Raw genomic sequence first — 6864 nt, 5'->3', positions numbered from 1 at the left:
TTGCTGAATGAATACAAATGCCATTTTCAGGAATGTTACTGTGATATGATTCTCTTGAATCCACCCCTCAGCCAGAGATTAACAGGAAACGTACGATCTTTATTTGATGGATTGCTTTCGATTGGAAGCTCTTTATTTCTTTAACCTAAAAGTTCGCGTATTAAAAGCTTGTTCTGGTGTAACCCAAGTATAGTTTCGGCTACTGCATAAAATTGCTTGAAATTTCCTGTCTTTCTTCGTACCGATAATTTTATTTTAGTTGTCTTTCGTTGATAAAAGGAAGGAAACTGAAAAAATTGCAATATTGTGTGACTTACTGTAGACATCATCATCATCATTTAAGACTGATTATGCCTTTCAGCGTTCAGTCTGGAGCATAGCCCCCCTTATACAGTTCCTCCATGATCCCCTATTCAGTGCTACCATTGGTGCCTCTTCTGATGTTAAACCTATTACTTCAAAATCATTCTTAACCGAATCCAGGTACCTTCTCCTCGGTCTGCCCCGACTCCTCCTACCCTCTACATCTGAATCCATGAGTCTCTTGGGTAATCTTGCTTCTCCCATGCGTGTTACATGACCCCACCATCTAAGCCTGTTCGCCCTGACTGCTACATCTATAGAGTTCATTCCCAATTTTTCTTTGATTTCCTCATTGTGGACACCCTCCTGCCATTGTTCCCATCTACTAGTACCTGCAATCATCCTAGCTACTTTCATATCCGCAACCTCAACCTTGTTGATAAGGTAACCTGAGTCCACCCAGCTTTCGCTCCCATACAACAAAGTTGGTCGAAAGATTGAACGGTGCACAGATAACTTAGTCTTCGTACTGACTTCCTTCTTTTAGAAGAGAGTAGATCGTAGCTGAGCGCTCACTGCATTAGCTTTGCTACACCTCGCTTCCAGTTCTTCCATTATGTTGCCATCCTGTGAGAATATGCCGTCCACCTGTTCTAACTTTGTTCCTCCTATTTGGCACTCAATCCGTTTATATTTCTTTCCCACTGACATTACTTTCGTTTTGGAGATGCTAATCTTCATACCATAGTCCTTACATTTCTGATCTAGCTCTGAAATATTACTTTCAATCGAATCTGCCATCACAACTAAGTCATCCGCATATGCAAGACTGCTTATTTTGTGTTCACATATCTTAATCTCACCCAGCCAGTCTATTGTTTTCAATATATAATCCATAAATAATATGAACAAGAGTGGAGACAGGTTGCAGCCTTGTCTTACCCCTGAAACTACTCTGAACCATGAACTCAATTTACCGTCAACTCTAACTGCTGACTGACTATCCATGTAAAGATCTTTAATTGCTTGCAAAAGTTTGCCTCCTATTCCATAATCTTGTAGAACAGACACTATCTTCCTCCTAGGAACCCGGTCATATGCCTTTTCTAGATCTATAAAGCATAGATACAATTCCCTGTTCAACTCATAACACTTCTCCATTCTTTGCCGTAAGCTAAAGATCTGGTCCTGACAACCTCTAAGAGGCCTAAACCCACACTGATTTTCATCCAATTGGTCCTCAACTAATACTCGCACTTTCCTTTCAACAATACCTGAGAAGATTTTACCCACAACGCTGATTAAAGAGATACCTCTGTAGTTGTTACAATCTTTTCTGTTTCCATGTTTAAAGATTGGTGTGATTACTGCTTTTGTCCAGTCTGATGGAACCTGTCCCGACTCACAGGCCATTTCAATTATCCTGTGTAGCCATTTAAGACCTGACATTCCACTGTATTTGATGAGTTCCGACTTAATTTCATCCACCCCAGCCGCTTTATTGCACTGCAATCTATTGACCATTTTTTCCACTTCCTCAAATGTGATTCTATTTCCATCATCATTCCTATCCCATTCTACCTCGAAATCTGAAACATAACTGATCGCATTTTCACCTACATTGAGCAACTCTTCAAAATATTCCCTCCATCTGCCCAAGGCATCCACAGGATTCACCAGCAGTTTTCCTTACCTGTCCAAAATACTTGTCATTTCCTTCTTACCTCCCTTTCGAAGACTGCTAATTACACTCCAGAATGGTTTTTCAGCAGCTTGACCCATAGTCTCCAACCTGTTTCCAAAGTCTTCCCATGATTTCTTCTTGGATGCTGCAATTATCTGTTTGGCTTTGTTTCTTTTTTCAACATAACTTTCTCTGTCTACCTGGGTTCTGGTATGTAGCCATTTTTGATACGCCTTCTTTTTCCTTTTACAGGCTGCCTTGACTGTATCATTCCACCAAGCTGTTTGCTTCATCCTACTTTTACACACTACTGTTCCAAGACATTCTTTAGCCACTTCTAGTACTGTGTCCCTGTACCTTGTCCGTTCCTTTTCCAATGACTGTAATTGACTACATTCAACTAACTGGTACCTTTCTGAGATCGCTGTTAGGTACTTGTGCCTGATTTCCTTATCCTGAAGTTTCTCCACTCTTATCCTCCTACATATGGACCTGACCTCCTGCACTTTCGGCCTCACAATCCCAATTTCACTGCTGATTAAATAATGATCAGTGTCATCAAAGAATCCCCTGAATACACGTGTGTCCCTCACAGCCTTCCTGAATTCCTGATGTGTTATTATATAGTTAATGACAGATCTGCTTCCCCTGCCTTCCCAAGTATACCGGTGAATGTTCTTATGTTTAAAAAAGGAGTTTGTGATTACTACGCCCATACTGGCACAGAAATCCAAGAGTTGTTTCCCGTTCCTGTTGGCCTCCATATCCTCTCCAAATTTACCCATAACCTTTTCATACCCTTCTGTTCGATTTCCAATCCTGGCGTTAAAATCACCCATGAGCAGAGCACTGTCCTTGTCCTTTACTCTAACAACTACATCACTGAGTGCCTCATAAAAACTATCCATCTTATCTTGATCTGTCCCTTCACAATGCGAATATGCTGACACAATCCTAATTTTCTTGCTAGACACTGTCAAATCTATCCACATCAGTCGTTCGTTTACATACCTTATTGCAACTACGCTGGGTTCCATTTCTTTCCTGATGTAAAGCCCTACACCCCATTGTGCTATTCCTGCTTTGACTCCTGACAGGTAGACCTTGTATTCTCCCACTTCCTCTTCTTTCTCACCCCTTACCCGAATGTCACTAACAGCTAAAACGTCCAGCCCCATCTTACTTGCAGCCTCTGCCAGCTCTACCTTCTTCCAAGAGTAGCCCCCATTGATATTAATAGCTCCCCATCTCATTACCATTTGTTTGCCAAGTCGTATCTTAGGAGTCCCTGGTTTGTCAGTTAGAGGTGGGACTCCGTCACCTCCAAAGGTCCGAGGCGTTTTGCTCTGATTGTTGCCAGCATCATATTTGAAGTACCAGGGAAGCAGGTTGCTAGCCTTACTTTCCCCGAGTCCCATTGGGTTTTACCCCTAACGGCTGAGGGACTAACCGGTGGATTTGGTAGTCTTTGCCGTATGAGCACAAAGGTGACCACGACTCAGAATATGTCCGAGATGCCCAGCCTTATTCCAAAGTAACTGGTATCCCGACTGTCGGGACCACTTACTTGGCCACTCATACGTTGCCCGTGGTTCATGAACTAGGACATGACTACAGGAACCCACACCATGAACCACAACTTACTGTAGACAACAAATAAATAATATTGCTGAGGTTTTTTAATTAAAATATTTTTCTCAAAACAAAAAAAAAAACCTGAATAAATCAGAAACATTCTTGTGGCACTTAGGCCGTTATTGATTTCCACCGTACAGTTATAGAAATAATCAGTACCGAAGTACAAAGGACAGCTAAAACAAGTTAGATATAGAAGCTGTAATTTCATACCTCAAGGAAGAATTCGAAACCTTTCGTCCTGGTATGAGCATGTAGAGAAACTGGGCCTTAAGTTTCGAAGAATAATTGACCAAGAAATCGATAAATACACTCCCGGAAATGGAAAAAAGAACACATTGACACCGGTGTGTCAGACCCACCATACTTGCTCCGGACACTGCGAGAGGGCTGTACAAGCAATGATCACACGCACGGCACAGCGGACACACCAGGAACCGCGGTGTTGGCCGTCGAATGGCGCTAGCTGCGCAGCATTTGTGCACCGCCGCCGTCAGTGTCAGCCAGTTTGCCGTGGCATACGGAGCTCCATCGCAGTCTTTAACACTGGTAGCATGCCGCGACAGCGTGGACGTGAACCGTATGTGCAGTTGACGGACTTCGAGCGAGGGCGTATAGTGGGCATGCGGGAGGTCGGGTGGACGTACCGCCGAATTGCTCAACACGTGGGGCGTGAGGTCTCCACAGTACATCGATGTTGTCGCCAGTGGTCGGCGGAAGGTGCACGTGCCCGTCGACCTGGGACCGGACCGCAGCGACGCACGGATGCACGCCAAGACCGTAGGATCCTACGCAGTGCCGTAGGGGACCGCACCGCCACTTCCCAGCAAATTAGGGACACTGTTGCTCCTGGGGTATCGGCGAGGACCATTCGCAACCGTCTCCATGAAGCTGGGCTACGGTCCCGCACATCGTTAGGCCGTCTTCCGCTCACGCCCCAACATCGTGCAGCCCGCCTCCAGTGGTGTCGCGACAGGCGTGAATGGAGGGACGAATGGAGACGTGTCGTCTTCAGCGATGAGAGTCGCTTCTGCCTTGGTGCCAATGATGGTCGTATGCGTGTTTGGCGCCGTGCAGGTGAGCGCCACAATCAGGACTGCATACGACCGAGGCACACAGGGCCAACACCCGGCATCATGGTGTGGGGAGCGATCTCCTACACTGGCCGTACACCACTGGTGATCGTCGAGGGGACACTGAATAGTGCACGGTACATCCAAACCGTCATCGAACCCATCGTTCTACCATTCCTAGACCGGCAAGGGAACTTGCTGTTCCAACAGGACAATGCACGTCCGCATGTATCCCGTGCCACCCAACGTGCTCTAGAAGGTGTAAGTCAACTACCCTGGCCAGCAAGATCTCCGGATCTGTCCCCCACTGAGCATGTTTGGGACTGGATGAAGCGTCGTCTCACGCGGTCTGCACGTCCAGCACGAACGCTGGTCCAACTGAGGCGCCAGGTGGAAATGGCATGGCAAGCCGTTCCACAGGACTACATCCAGCATCTCTATGATCGTCTCCATGGGAGAATAGCAGCCTGCATTGCTGCGAAAGGTGGATATACACTGTACTAGTGCCGACATTGTGCATGCTCTGTTGCCTGTGTCTATGTGCCTGTGGTTCTGTCAGTGTGATCATGTGATGTATCTGACCCCAGGAATGTGTCAATAAAGTTTCCCCTTCCTGGGACAATGAATTCACGGTGTTCTTATTTCAATTTCCAGGAGTGTATGTACCTAGCAGAGCAGCTCGTGATGGCAGTACCTCTCCATGGTATACAGTCTCTACCGAGAAACTTCAAAACAAACAGCGATATTTGCACTTTAGATGTACCACCCAGAAGTGATATAATTGCACTTGGCCTCCCGTAGCCGTTATCGGAAACAGGCGGTAACAAAGTAAACAAGCAATGTGAAGACTGAGGAAATCGCATCGTACTGTCAATGCTTACAGGTCAGTTGTGCAGATACTGTCAAGTGATTCAGCGTATCCTCGTGAAATATCGTCAACAGTACGGTGCGACGTTGTCCGTGCTCTGAGAGTGGAAAACAGAGCAAGATACCGCAAAAGTGGACACATTCATGTGAAAAAGAGCTTCTGTTCAAAGTTGTCAAATTTTTCCAGGAATAGAAAAATCAGAATCAGGTAATAATATCTCTACAGAAAGCAATCTTGCAACAGAAATGATAAAAGTCAAAATGAACAGCAAAATAAATTAGTTTAAAATAGTTGTTTATTTAGATGACTTCGATAAAGCACTTGTGGGAAGAAATTTTTTGGAGGTTTATGCTCAAAAGAAGGAAACACAACGTAAAGAAAGCTGCTTAAGTTTTCAAAAACTGTGGTTGGTTTACAGAGGGGAAGTGAAACATTTCGGAAAATACAGAGAGATATGGGATTTCGTTCAAAAAACGTAAAAATAAGAGTACCATCGGAACAGAACATTCCGACACCGTTGCAGAACGTGGGGAATACTTCAGAGCAATTCCAAAAAATAATGAAAAGGAACCAAATAAACCAGTGGTACTCACGTACGGAACGAGTGTGCATCCGCATTATACACTGGAAAAGTCCTGGCAGTATGAAGAAGTTCCAGGTGTAATGAGTAATAGCAGTGCATGCCAAAGAGCTTGTATCGACGTGCATCAGAGAGGTTTTCGGGCACCAGTTGGGATATGGGTCGTGGTGATAACATCCGTGACTGGCGCGAGCTTTAGTTGGTTGGCGACGGGAAAGTTCATTGGAACGGTTAGCACAAACCGTTTCTATTTGGCAGTAGTTGCCACCCGGTGTTAGCGCGTGCAAATGCATGTGTGTCTCTAGAGAATATGTGCAGTTATCTGATAGTGGTTAACTCATTTGTATAGCACTGTATAAAATTGATACTACTTTGGTAGTAACTGCCCCAGGCTGCAGCGTTCATAAATGGAGTTGAATTTTGCTTCTTGTCGAAGTGTCATACACCGTTAATTGTCGGACAGTTTGCATGGGGTGTATACACTGCTTCATTCTTTGAAGGCAACTGTACCAGTGAACTGCTGCCTGTAAGATCGTTGGAAGTTTAATACATTCTTTTCAGAAAAAGAGTAACTGCTGCTGTGGGCTAATGCCCGTAAGTTGCAACTTGAGGAATGTCTTAATATTTTAATATTTTGAAGTTTTTAATACCCGAAGTATGTTGTTTAACAAAGTGTAATTGCTGCAGTGGGATAGTCCCCGTAAATTTCACTTTGGGGAAA

Source organism: Schistocerca cancellata, chromosome 4 (assembly GCF_023864275.1).
Source record: "Schistocerca cancellata isolate TAMUIC-IGC-003103 chromosome 4, iqSchCanc2.1, whole genome shotgun sequence".
NCBI lineage: Eukaryota > Metazoa > Arthropoda > Insecta > Orthoptera > Acrididae > Schistocerca > Schistocerca cancellata.
Note: the sequence above shows the minus strand (reverse complement) of the source record.